We start from the raw sequence: 15,367 nt of genomic DNA on the forward strand, positions 1-15,367 counted from the left end.
GGGTTGACTGGGGCAAGTCAGCTCTTTGGCATCTCTTATCTTCCAACAGATTACATTGAGCAGGTTCTCCTGAAAAAGGGAGGAGGAAGATAAGAACCAGCCTCTCTGCAAGCATTTCTCAAGCTTCTGCGTATGTCACATTCGCTATCATCTTATGGGCCAGAGCAGGACTGAGTTTTCCTTTTTAAAAATCTTTTTGGATTTGGTAGCAATCTTTTTTTCTCAAAGCACTCCAGTTAATGAAATATTTTCTGGAGTACTTAGAGACCTGGGAGTCGGGGGCAGGGAATGGGATAAGTATTTATAAAGCACCTGGAAAAACTCATCCAGCCAGCTGTGGAAGGCAGAATACATTTGAGAGAAGAGGAAAGGATTCTTCTTTTCTTTTTGATCAAGAAAAGACTTTTATGTTGGGCAATTTACCATCCATTTCAGAGATGATAGAATACCAGTCCACAAAGCCTTATAGCCAGCCTGAAGCAGTGGTTACACATTCTCAACATTTACTTTAGAAAGAAACATTGGGTCTGTCAGGCTTGATAGTCTGGGATTTATTTGACTGACTTCATGATCTGACTCTGGGGCATGATTACTCTTCTGAATTCCCTCTGTTTTCTTAAATCCTACTTTTTCTTTAATGCTCAGTTCATTTCCTTCTCTCACTCACTCATGTTGTTTTTCCAGACTGCTCCAGCTCTTTTTGATTCCCCCATTTCTGAAATCTCAATGTGTATTTTAAAATTCAAACCATAAAATGTATTTCTTAAAAACTACCATTTGTTTCTTCATCTCTAGTACCTAAATAGGCATTTAATATGTAGTAGGTGCTTGAGACATATCTGCTTAAAAAAGAGAAATGTTACATGGTGTTTGTTGTATAATGTATCTTATTTCCAAAGATTATTTGAAAGATGAAGATACAATAAAACCAAAATCATTTTTTTTTTACTTATAAATGAAGGAAGAGTTTGTGCTACTATTGAAATTACTTAATGATGGCAGAGAACTGAATGCAGAGACTATAAGAACACTGGCCACTAAAATTGACTTTGGCTTGGGGATTCTGAGAATATTTTCCTGTCAATAGAGAACATACATCAATTTTGGCAACAATAAATAGAAAACTTCCTTTGAATTTTTTTGGAACTCTGATTTACCTCCTTATAAAGTCAATCTTATAAGAAGTAAATAACCCTGAGGAAGAACATACAAATGATTTTTAAAATTTAAAATTTTCCCAAGAAAATCCATCCCTGACTGGGATGTAAGAAATGGAGACGAGTTGCTGAAAATGAAGTGGGATAAAATCTGGGGAAAACCAAAAATTTCTTGCCACAAAGTCATATCAGGTACTAATTCTTTGAGGTCCAAGGTATGGAGAGGAGTGAAGTTGCCGAAAGAGACATGTGTAAGCCTGGTGCTTCATGGAAGACAGATCAGACCCATAGAAGTTTTCTCTCCAACAGGGATCTCTTGGGCAGTGAAGTGTCATAAAGAGGAATAGGTGAGAGTCATGAAGGTTTCACAAAGGAATAAAGGAGTTCTGAAAAAGAAGGTGTGAGAGGAAAAGCATTTTCCCTTTGGGTGTTGTTGAAAACGAACAGGGGGAGTTATTTCATTTTGGAGTTACTTGAGGCACTGGATGGCAGTTGAAGCAAAAAAACAGGCTGAATAAAATCTTCAAATGAAAACCTGGGGACTGAGATAGGATGCTTTGGAAAAATCTGACATATCCCTGGGAGCCTGGAAGGCCACTCACATGCATATGGGGCTGCACACACCCAGGGTGGCGTGTATACTCAAGAAAGACCTGAGGATGCCCTAAACTCTCACCTCTGGCTTATCTTGAGGCTCTCACATGCAGGAAGTGAGGGCTAAGACACAGATGTTAACAGACTTTGTGAGGTTGAAGGTGTGCTCCCAACATGAACAAAGAGCTTCTCAGCAAATACTGTCCTTCAGATTGAAATGAAAGAATACTAAACAGTGAATCCCAAATTCACTACAGTTTAGTGAATACTAAACTTGAAACTATATGAAGAAATAAAAAGAACCAGTAAAGGTAACTACATTGATAAAAATAAAAGATATAAATGTATTTTTGTTTGTAACACTCTTTTCCTCCTATATCATTTAAAAGACAATTGCCTAAAGCAATACTTATAATTCTATATTTTAGGGTATGTAATGTATAATGATGTAATTTTTTATGATAATAGTAGTACAAAGGAGAAGGTGCAAACAGAGGTATGCAGGGAAAATATTTTGTATATTATTGGAATTAAGTTGGAATTAACCTGATTGTTATATATTAAGATGTTAATTGTAATCTACAGGGCAGCCATTAACAAAATAAATCTCAATACATTTTAAATGATGAAATAATACAAGATATCTCCTCTGATGAAAATAGTATTAAATCAGAAGTCAGTAACAGAAGGTAACTTGAGAAATTTACAAATATGTGGAATTTAAACAGCAAACACATAAATTTAGCAATGACACAAAAAAATCAGAATGGAATTTAAAAATACTTTGAGATTAATAAAACATTCCAAAATTTATGGAATGAAACTAAAGCAATGTAGCATTTAGAGGGAACTGTATATAAGTGCCTTATTAAAAAGAGAAAAATGAGCAAATCAATAACCTAACTTTTCAACCAAGAAACTAGAAAATAAGAGCAAGCTAAACGAAAATCAAGCATAAGCAATTTTAAGAGATTAGAGCAGAAATAAATGATAAAAATACAAAAGCAATAAAGAAAATCAACAAAATTTTTATTCTTGAAAAGTTAAAAAAATTTGACAAACTGTTAGCTTGATTGAACAAGAGAACAAGACAAACTCAGGTACTCAGGTACTAAACTCAGGAATGCAAGAAGGAATACAGACCCTACAAAAATAAAATAGATTATAAGGGAATACTAAGAACAATCGCAAGGCAAACAATTAGATAACCTAGATGAAATGGACAAATTACTCTAAAAATGCATACTACCAAACCCAACTCAAGAAGAAATGACATGTACAGAATAATAACAAGTATAGTGTACCTATAGCAAGTAAATAGATTGAATTTTAAACATAGTTATCATATGCAGAAATTCCTTTCCTTTCCACAAGAATTGAAAATATATGTTCCTAACAAAATTTGTACACAAATATGCAAAGCAATATTCATATAATAGCCCAAAGTGAAAGCAACTCAAACATCCATCAGCTGATAACTGGATAAACAAAATTGTAGTATGTCCACATAATGGAGTATTATTTAGCTATGAAGGGAATAAAATACATGCTAAAACATAGATGATATTACTCAGCCATAAAAAGGAACGAAATTGGGTCATTTGTAGAGACATGGATGGACCTAGAGACTGTCATACAGAGTGAAGTAAGTCAGAAAGAGAAAAACAAATATCGTATATTAACGTATATATGTGGAACCTAGAAAAATGGTACAGATGAACTGGTTTGCAGGGCAGAAATAGAGACACAGATGTAGAGAACAAACGTATGGACACCAAGGGGAGAAAGTGGTGGGGGTAGGGGGGGATTTAAAAAAAAGGATAAACTTGTTATTTAATATGGTAATAAAGTGTTTTCATGTGGGGAAAAAAAAAAAGAAGTATAGGAGGTGGACGTGAGAGGAGGATGGTAACCATTTGCCTTGGAAGAGAATCCCACCACTACCCTAACTCCATCTGGTCTGGCTAGAGAACTCGCCCCTCGCTCCCTGAGAAAGCAGTGTCATAGAAGAACGGACACTCACTGGTGTTTCCTCACTCATTCACTTATTCATTTATTCAGCACATGTTTTTAGAGGTCTTGCTTTCCAGGTACCATACTTGGCACTGAATTTAGAGAGATCAGTAAGGTTTCATTGATACTTAAAATTTTAGAAGGGTTATGCTTCCGTAGTTACAAAATGATGTGATAATTCATTGTCATGGTATTTAAAATAATGACAATTTAGAACCATCTCAACTATAAATACTAGGAGATTTTAAATAAAGTATGGTGCATCATTTCAAAGGAATATTATTTAATCACTTAAAGAATCTATAAATAATTTCAAATAATGTGGTAAAATGTTAACAGTACAATGTTAAATTATATAAACCTGTACATATAATATGTTCTTAACTATATATACAGATATGCAAAAAAAATTTGTCAGGAAGAAAATGTTCAACTTATTAACAGTATTATCTTTGGGGATGGTGTTAAGGGTGATATTTTTCTCTGATATAATATTATTCTGTATTTGCAAAATTTTCTACAATGAACATATAGCGAAAACTATCCAAAAGTATAAAACAATTATTATTATAAGTATGCATAAAATACTCCTGGCAAAGAAAGGGTGACTTTCTAACTTTTCCATTTTACAGATGAATGAATTGAGGTTCTGAGAGATTATGTAGCTTTTCCAAGGCTTTCCAGCCCATAGCTGACTGAAGCACATCTCAAACAAGTCATCTGATTATAAATCTGGAACTTTTCCACTGAGTCACTGGGACTTTCTAAGAGACACCTGCCTGAAATTGGGGGGTTGATCTGCCTCTAAGGTCTTCAAGGATCTGGCAGAGCTACTGTTCTGACTGTTCCAGAAGAACTCAGAAGTCAAAAGGAGAGTCTGGGAATGATTCAGTGATGGATTACTAGTTGTGAATCTGGAGGAAGTGCATAGCACTGTAAAAATAAACTTTACTGTTTACATTTCAATTCTTCAAGATTTATGGTATTTGAACTAGAAGAATAAAATAGGTCTGGGCATGTATTTAATGTTTTCATTTAGATTTAGAACATACAGCCCCAGCATTGAGCTGATTTGAAAGTTTGAATATTTTAATATCACTGTATTATGTGCTCAGCATCCCTGATTAAATATACAATTTCAAGTCCAAAAAAAAAAATAGATAAACATTGTAATTATGCCAAGTAAAAGTAGCCAGACACGAAAGGCCACATATTATATGATTCCATGTATTAATATATGAAATGTCCAGAATAGGCAGCTCTCTGGAGACAGGAAGTTTATTATTAATTTTCAGGGACTGGAGGGAGGGGAGAATGAGAGAATGGCTAATAGGTTGTGATTTCTTTTAAGGGTGATGAAAATATTTTTGAATTAGAAAATGGTGATGGTTTTACAATCTCTAAATATAGCAAAAAAATCACTGAGTTGCACTTGAAAAGGGTTATGTTAAAGTATCTAAATTATATCTCAATAAAAATAAACTTTATTGAGGTATAATTAATCACATTTACTCAGATTTTATTTTTTTTATTTTTTATTTTTTTAATAAATTTATTTATTTTAGGCTGCATTGGGTCTTCGCTGCTGCTCACGGGCTTTCTCTAATTGCAGTGAGTGGTGGCTTCAGTAGTTGTGGCTAGGCACACAGGCTTCAGTAGTTGTGGTTTGCGGACTCTAGAGCACAGGCTCAGTAGTTGTGGCTCACGGGCTTAGTTGTTCCGCGGCATGTGGTATCTTCCTGGACCAGGGGTCAAACCTGTGTCCCCTGCATTGGCAGGTGGAGTCTTAACCACTGCACCACCAGGGAAGCCCTACTCAGATTTTAATTCTTGCATAACATGTTGATACAGTATCTCTCTCCATTTTAGTTCTTCAATCTCTCTTAGGAATATTTTGTGATTTTCACTGTGTAGATCTTGTACATCTATTATTCAATTTATCCCTTATTTTATATTTTGATGGTATTTTAAATAATATTGTACTTATGATTTTACTTTTTGATTGTTTGATGCTAATATATGAAAAATTGGGGGTTTTTTGTATATTGATATAGTGTCTTCAATTATTAGTTCTGGTAGCTTTTTTTTTTTTTTGCTGGAGTAGATTCCGTAGGATTTTCTACATAGATGATCATGAACTCTATAAGTAAAGAGAGTTTTTTTCTTCCTTCCCAATCTGTATGCATTTTATTTCATTTAAACCTATTGAGCCATGGTAGTTTTTTGTTTTGTTTTTGTCAAAGAATAATGTTTATCATTGGTATGCATTCCATATGCACTTGAAGAGAACTACTGTTGTGTTGGGTTTTCTATAAATGTCAATTAGGTTAGGGTGGTTTATGCTTGTTTTTTTTTTTTTTTTTTTAGTTACTTTCTGTTAATTATCATTTTTTGAGAGAAGAGTTTTGAAATCTTTAACTATAATTGTGTCTTTTTCTATTTCTCCTTTTAGCTTTATTTATTGTTTGCTTCATATATCCTGAAGTTCTCTTATTAGGTTTATTGTGATTATAATACCGCTCTTCACAGGATTATTATGGCAACTTGACAAATTGCTTTATCATTATAAAATTTTCTTCATCCCTGATAATATTTCTTACTTTAAATTCTACCTTGTCTCTTATTAATATAAGCTGTTTTTATTGGTGTTAGCATTGTTTTTATTGGTGTTAGCATTGTATGTATTTTTACTCACTTCAGCTGTTTTTTATTGGTGTTAGCATTGTATGTATTTTTCTATATTCTTATTATTTTTTAACCATTTTTAAATTGAAGTTATAGTTAATTTACAATGTTGTGTTAGTTTCAAGTGTACAGCAAAGTGATTCAGTTATATAAATAGATGGTCCAGGTGTGACAGCTCTATATTTAGTAAGTCAAAGTTTTCTGATATTCCCCAAATTAAGCCATGATTTGTGGAAATGATGCAGTCTCCGTTCTCTCTGGGGAAACACTGACCAATCCCACCATGAATATATAGCATACATGGTACTAAAAATAGATTTGCAAGTATATTTAGTTTTTTTTCTCTAGACACATACATGTTATTTATTTTATTGCCAAAAAGATGAAAAATGTATGTGGTTTCTGCTCACAGACCTAATCCTTGCTGTTCTAAAAAAACATTTGGAGGCATTTTCATGTTTCTAAGAATCAACAGGACAGGGACTTTCTAAAAAAGGAGATTTCTCCTCTATAATTGAGATTATAGAGTTATTTTTTCTAGACAACATTTATTCTTTCTAGAGAGACAATGAGATTTGATTTCTTATAAATTGGAGAATTTTTTTGCGATAAGAGCAATATTTCAGTGCATCCAGGAGTAAGTAGGGGTTTAGGGGAAGATGTTTCTCTGTTGGTCTACCACGTATATAAAATACATTGCATTTAAAAAGCTTGTCCTGTATGACTAATCTAAGTCAAATAATATGTTCTTCTTGTTTAAAAGATATGGGGTCCATGATGTTAATTACTGTGAACTTTGGCATAGTTTGAGTAGCTTGGGTTTTATTCTACAAGCAATAAATATTTAAATTCCCACATACATGAATATCTAAAATAAGAAGGGCTCATATTAACCAGAAACAGAATATCATCTTCCATTTCTTTTCTGTCACCCATCATGTTTCATATGTTGCCAACTATAAAGAAAAGTTCAGGATTTATGCAGAGAGTAGTAGAGTATAACTGGATCAAAGGTGGATCTGATTGTCCAATTCCATCATTTCTTTTGCCCCCTTTTTAAATTTGGAGAGGTGTTTTCTCTCTCTCTTCTTTTAAACTCTGCATTTAAAGCAAGAACAATTCAGAGATATAGATCAAATCTACACAAATTTAAGCAATTAATTTTTTTCATTAATTAAAATATAAGACTTTTGTTTAGTGCTTTCAGTGTACCAAGATACATCCCTATATTAGGGATACAGGATAAATTATCTCTGCCTACAGGGACCACATGGTCCTTTAAATTAATGAATCACAGCAATGAGGATTATAGAAAAATTTAAGTATTTTTTATAAGTTTCTAAATTTGTACAAAAAGCTGAGATTCAGAACCACTATTCTAGACATAAAATTTGACTAAAACCAGAAAATCTCTACTATTGTTCAAATCAATAACAGGAAAAATACTCGATCTTTTATTATGAGACAATAGTTGCTTAAAAGTTTAGTGATCATTAAAATTCAATTCCTTGGAATTATAAAGTAAAATTATTGCTTTTTCACTATGTGCAATGGTGCATATATTATTTAAACTACTGCTAATTTGTGTGCCACATTTAAATAATTGCTCTGGAGTCCATAATATCACTTGTTGAGGAATCAAGATACCATTGCTTGATTAGTCTTAAATTTAATCTTAAAAATTAACCTGAAAAAGCTTTCATTTGATTAAACACATCTCTAAATTATAACTAGGAAATGCAAATAATATTTTCATTTATTTACTGATAGACTAGGATTTTAAATTATTACAACATTGAAATAAGCTTCTTTAGAGTATATATTTTCACCTACTTCTAATCAATATATCTGTTATAAACATAAAACTGAGCAAATAGTTAAAATATAAGAGGATGGAAGAGTGAAGTAGTGAATTTAAAAATCACTTCAAATAAATATCATTCATAATTAATTAAAATTATAGAAGTGGAGAATTTTCTTTCAAGATAACTATAATATATATTTTATTGGAAAATAGCTGGCTATTGAAATATATATATATATTACTATAACATTTTACTATGTTAGCTCATTTAATACTCACAGCAATCTTATGAGGTACCTACTATCATTATACACACTTTATAGTTAGAAAAACAGAAGCCCAGATATTGGTGAAGTTTCTCTTGACCACATACTCCAATCACACTTCTCTTATCCTTATCTCAGAAGCAACCACTAGCATGAGTTTGGTGTATATTCATCTACTTAATTTTTACATTCATATGTCTATCCATAAACATATAAAATAGTGTGTTGAGGGTTTTAAATGTAAATAAATACTATTAGACTGTGTGTGCTGTTCTGAAAACTTTTTTCTCAAGATTTGACATGTTGATACATGTTTTGTTTATTCCTTTTAATTGTTACCTTTTAGTCCAACCATTTTAATTTCACAACTACAGAAATGAAAGGTGAGAAAAGTATTTTATTTAATAAGGCTAATTTAGTGAATTCATATTCAGTTCCCTTTACTGTGGGGCCAGTACATCTTCCGCAACATAGCAGCCACTTCCATTTGCATCTGTGTTATCTTGCATAATGCACCATTCTGGATCTCAGCATTCTCATTAGCAGACATAGTAGGTGATACAGCTGAATTTGACAATCTCTACTTTCAAAAACCTAAAAGCAACAATTTTGAAAATCTGTTTCATAGGGACGATTTTATTTCCTCATGAATATACTGACTTCCTGATATGACATTGTGTGTGTTCTCTTGAAATCTCTCATAGCTCTGGGCACATAAATAGGGAGGACTCAAGATTTGTGAAACATATCTGACTACTTTGTACACTCATCTATTCTTAACGTCCTTGACTGGCTTTCCCAGGAGAGCATCGCTTCTGTGTACTATGCTTATTCTCTTTATTTTGCCTCAGGACTAACTTAGTGATATCAAAAAGAAATAATGACTAAAACCTTTTAAATCATCTTTTCTTTTGTCATAGCTATTAAAGCTGTTCTTTGCACTTATCTTGTGTGTGTGTGTGCAGTTTCTTGAGCTTTAAAAAACATTTAAAGAGAAATCCACTAAATGATATTTTTCTGTAATCTATTCATTATAAATGATTGAAGGCTCACACTTCCATTTTAATTCCAAATATGTACTTTCTAAACGACTTTGTGTAATGTGAAAAAATCCTTAAGGTCAAGAAGTACTAGGATTTTCTTTATTCTCTGAGTATAACATTTCTAGTCTCCAATGTCCTTACAGTCTCTCATTTCTGATAAATAGCCAGAGGATTAATGTTTTAGTGAAAGCTAACTTGTCACCTTCAAAAGGAAACCTCTTCAAATCTAAGTCTCTTATGTGGCTTGACTACAAAGTGAATTTTAAATAAACACTCTAAAAAGAAAGATAAATTATCTTTCCAACCATTTGTCTCTTTGTACCAATTTGTACCTATGTTATACACACACAGATATATACATACATATACATATATATGTATGTCTATATATGGACAGATATACATGTGTACAATTGTTGCAGAGGTTTTTATATAGATATTCTTATAAGACAAGCCTCTCTTAAGTAACAACAATACCAATTAAACTAAATGACTGACATTACTTTAAGTAATTTAGCAATCTATTATAGTTCATACACCTTAAGGTAATATGAATCCAAAAATATACTGTGAACAGATTTTAAAAATTGCTCTTCAGTCTATTTAAGGTTGATGAGTCAATGTTAAAATTTGATTTTTCTAGCACAGTAAGTTGGTATATCCAAAAAATTTTATTACATCTCCCAAATGCTGAAAAAATAGAGCAATCTACATAGGAAAAAAAAAAATTTCATGTCAGTAAAGTCTTGGAATAATGTGGGAAGATGTCACCCAAACTATTAATTCTTTTTTTTTCCCCCAGTTTCTGACTCATTACCTTCCTACCAAGATCTAATGTGAAAAGTAAAATGATACAGTAAACACCTGCTGAAAGGAGTAATTCTAAAAAGAATGGAAAATTTTTCAAAAATCTATCCTGATTCTACTCACCTGACGATTGATTAGAGAAAAATGTGGTGATTTTATAATATTATAGTTACAATTATTTACCATTTATCCTATTATTCTGAGATCCTCTTAGTTTCCTCTTTTTCTAAGCTTTTAGGGTAGTTAACGATGATTCAGTTTCCTTTATCTAAAAAAGCTTATTGATCTAGAAATCATCAGTTCTCCCTACAGCTTCAATAGCTTAGAGACTGTTGCATTTGTCATCACAAAATCATGCTACATAATGTAAGTGTTATTTAATAACATATCTGACAAATTGTTTTTAATACGCTTTAATCTGACTACTTCATAATAGCATCCAGGGAGGCACCTTGAATGTTTCCAAATCCATTTTAGGCACGCTTCTTCTGGAAAGTTTCATGCTGTTAGCTAATCTCATCCCTAGTGATTTAATAATTATTTAACCAAAAAAAGTATTATTTTTCTGAAATTTGCCTTTTTCACCTTTTTCTTTAATTCTTAGTGCCAATCCATCAATGAACCTACTGGGAGATAAAAAGTCTTCTGTAGAGTGAACTCAAGTACAACATGGGGCACTTTTGCATGTTTGACATAAAAATAATCATGACCAAATAATTTACAGAACAGATAGTGTTCAATATTTTAATATTTTAGCACTTCTCATATATATGTGTGATTTAAATCCTTCACACTGTAGAGTGCTAGATTAAGGCTTTCTTCAAATAAAATGAAAATATTATTTCAGTATGTATTTAGAGTCTCATTACATTTTCAAGAATCATTATCATATTAATGACATGTTATAATTTTAGCTTCATGGCTTAATAAAAGTGTTATGTGTAATGAATAAGGATACACTAAGAAGGACGTTTGACCTAAAACATGAAGTGGGAAGTCTCAAAAATGACTTCCACAGAAATGTCTAAGAAAAGAATAGTGCATGGTAGGACAATTTGTGAAGTACTAACAGATGCCAATTATATTAATTTCCTTCCCAATTTCCATATTAACTCTGTTATTTCCTTATTTTGGCTTATGAGATATGAGCATGGCATTGCCTGCAGGAAGGGAGTGGTCTTAGGGTAAATATTGGATCAAAATGCCAAAGTCACAGCTTTATGTTTGAAAAATAGACTTTCGCCACAAAAGATATAGCTTAAATAAAATAAAATAAAAATAAAATATGCAGGGAAGACAAGATCAGGCATAAGCAGTTACCTCACAACCCCCCTGCCACTACCACTACTCTTTAAAGGAGAGATTTGAAGGGAATACCCCAAGAATGTTGGACACCTACCCACCCATGGACCTGCATGCTTCTCTGTTCTCTGTTCCAAATTTGAAGTTGAGGCGGTAGGATGTCCAAATAAATTTAAGACTCTAGGAGAAAAGACTTGCGCCCACACTTTGTGCGGGATTCTGGGAGTTGACAAATTTAAGATAATCCGTCTCACTACAAATAGTGTGGGAACAGTAGAGTGAAATGGCTATGTGCGGTGTTAGAAAGAGATCGGGCCTGGTGATGGATTCAGGTAAGCAAAGAAAGCCGTTGAACCTTCCCAGAGCCAAGAAGGCTGTGAAACAGCTACAACTGCATGTCAGCTTGTGACCTGGATGGCTCTTCCTGGTATAATGAGAGAATGAGGCCATACTTCCAGAAGTCTGAGTGAAAAATAAGGCATCTCCATACATACACATCTGGAAGTGAATATATTAATTTCTCGTACACCAGATGAAATACTGCTTGGTACAGCATTGCTGAAATGTTACTCATAGTGAAGAGAAAAAACAATCTATAATTAAAGTAAAATATCAATACTCTTTTATAAACAAAAAGGATTTCTCCTAATAAACGTATTATGAAATATCTAATTTAGAAGCACATTAAATATCTAGATATATGTGAAGTTTCCATATATCTAATGCATAAAATTATTTAAAATAGTCCATATTTTGGAGTCAAATACCTATTATTTCATTATGTTTAGAAAATAATTGTTTTGGCAAAATACTGTGGTCAAGTTCAAACTGATTAAGATAAATGAAAGTTTAGATGATTAATTACAATTGTTAGACATGAACAAGATCTCTATACATATAGAAAAATCACTTCCTCAATATTAAAAGACCTTTTGAAAATGTTTTGGTTTTCATTAGCATTTCAATGTGTGGGCCAGTGATATTTTTCCAGACATACCAGATTAAAATTTACCTTTAGTTCAATTTTATTCAAATATTTCAGATTTCTTAATAGTTGTTTGTTCCCCCAAATATCTTGAAGTCTAATTAACTATGGTTAACTCTTGAGGGCTATTATTTTAATATACAAGTAATGTCAGGTTTCTGGATTACATGCAATAAATTAAGCTCAAATACGCAGGGTCAATAGTCTACTTGATTTGAAGGAGGTAGGTACAGAAGAGTGACCAATGGGCATGGAAGAAGTGTTTAACATCTGGAGAGCCTCAAAGCCCATATGAACTCTAAGTGGTCATAGAGATGGATGCCTAACTTTGTCAAGCCACTCTTTATCCCTCCAGGTTTGACAGGTGTAGGTGCATTTAACAAGGATACAAACTTAATCTGAACACAGTATATTTAACATAGTTGACTTTACAGGGTACACCTAACATATTCAACTTAATTTATACCTGTAGAGAGCAGACATGGAGTTAGATGTCCAAAATTGCTGTTTACATGTCTCCACAACAAATACCTTTAAGAAGCAGTGGCAGAAGGACTATAGTAAAGGGATATTGGGGAGTATTTCATTTTTAATTTACACTATTTTGTTTAATTTTTAACTAACATTAATTTTGTCATTAAAACAAAGTAAATAACAAAAAGAAAATATGTTTCTTTGAGCTAGCTATGCTACATTTCTTGAATCTAGGAAGAGAAAATTATTTTCTACTGCTTTATATATAAATTAATTATTCTAATTTAAGTAAGTGTAATATTTATGCTCAAGGTCAAAATTAAAAGACCTCTTAGTCATGTTAATTATAGAAGAAGTAGATTGCTGATGAAGAGAATCCAACTTCTGTCACAGACTCTCTCTCTAATACTTCCAACTTTCCATAGGATTATTCAGCAATATGTATGACGTTTACATCTCTAAGGAGACTCCATTTACTTTTTCTAAGGTTTCATGAGGTTTAACTTACATACAATAAAACTCACCATCTATTGGTGTACACTACAATTTGTTTCAACAAATTTATACAGTGGTGTAACCACCACCCCAATTGAGACATACATTTTCATCATTCCAAACACCACTTTGCAATCAACTCCTCATCATTGCCTCAGCCAGGACCTGGCAATCACTGACCGATATCTGTCCCTACAATTTGCCTTCTCTAGAAAGTCATGTAACTGCAATGTGTAGACTTTTCTGTCTAGCTTATTTAACTTAGCTTGATTTTGATATTCAGCCCTGTTGTTGCTTATGCCAGTAAAGCATTATTATTTTTTTAATTTCTCACTTGTAGTGAGTATGCAGTGACTGCAATGTTTTTAAACCAATATGAAATTAATGAATACCTGAGTTTTTTTCAGTCTAGGATTATTGTCAATAAAGCTGTTATAAACATTCAGATACAAGCCTTTGTGTGAACATGTTTTCCTTTCTATTAGGTAAATAACTAGAAGTAGGATTTTAGGATCTTCTGATATGTGTAAGCTGATAGATACTGCCATGCTATCTTCCATAATGGTTGCCCCATTTTGCATTTCCATTAGCAATGTACAATATTTCTAGCTGATCTGAATCCTTGCCAACTTTTACACTTTCTGTTTTTTGAATATTAGCCATTCTAATAGGTATAGCATAATATCTCACAATAGTTTTAGTTTGCATTTTCCAAATAACTAATGATGAACAACTTTTACATTCTTATTTGCCAATCATCTCTTCTTTGTCTATTCAAATATCTTCATTTTTATTTGGATTACTTTTTAATTAAGTTGTAAATGTTCTGCATATATTCAGGATAAAATTTCTTTTTCAAAAATATATTTAGCAATTATTTTCTCCTAGTCTATGACTTGCCTTTTCATTTTCTTGATGTTTTTAGAAGAGAAGTATTAAATTTTGACACAGTCCATGTGATTACTTTTTAAAAAATTTGTATGCTTTTTGTCTCATATGGAAGAAATCAATTCCTAATCAAATGTCACAAAGATTTTCTTCCATATTTTCTTAAAGAAACTTTATAGTTTTAAGTTTCACAGTTAGGTCTATTATCCATCTGAAATTGTATTTTATATATGAGGTAACATATGAGTTGAGGTTTATTTTCATATGAATATTTAATTGATCCAGCATCATTTGCTTGTTGAAAAGACTTTTCCTAGCATCCTTCTCTTTGTAAAAAAATCTATATGTATATAGATTTATTCCTGGACACTGTATTCTATTTTATTGATCTAGACGTCTATTTATTTGCCAAGTCTCTGCTAACATAATTATTGCAGTTTATAGTAAGTTTTTAAAAAATTGTTTGGTTAATGTAGCTCCTCTACACTTCCATATAAAATTTCAAATTGGCTTATCAATGTCTACAACAACCCTGCTGATATTTTAAGTGTAATTGCATTGAATTTTCAACTCCATAAACTCAGTAAATATCTATTTGTTTGGATCCACTATAATTTCATCAATGTTTTATATTTTAAGCATACAATTCTTTTGCATATTTTCTTTAGATTTATATCTAAGTCTATTTTATTAATACCATTATCAATAATATTGTTTTTTCTACTGCTTTTAATTATTATTGCTAATAACTAGAACACATTTGACTTTTTATTGATCTTTCATTCTGAAACCTGCATGAGCCCATTTATTAGTATATGTGAGTTGCATTTTTCCCCCAGATTATTTAGGATTTT

The sequence above is a fragment of the Balaenoptera acutorostrata genome, chromosome 2, assembly GCF_949987535.1.
Source record: "Balaenoptera acutorostrata chromosome 2, mBalAcu1.1, whole genome shotgun sequence".
In the NCBI taxonomy this organism is placed as follows: Eukaryota; Metazoa; Chordata; class Mammalia; order Artiodactyla; family Balaenopteridae; genus Balaenoptera; species Balaenoptera acutorostrata.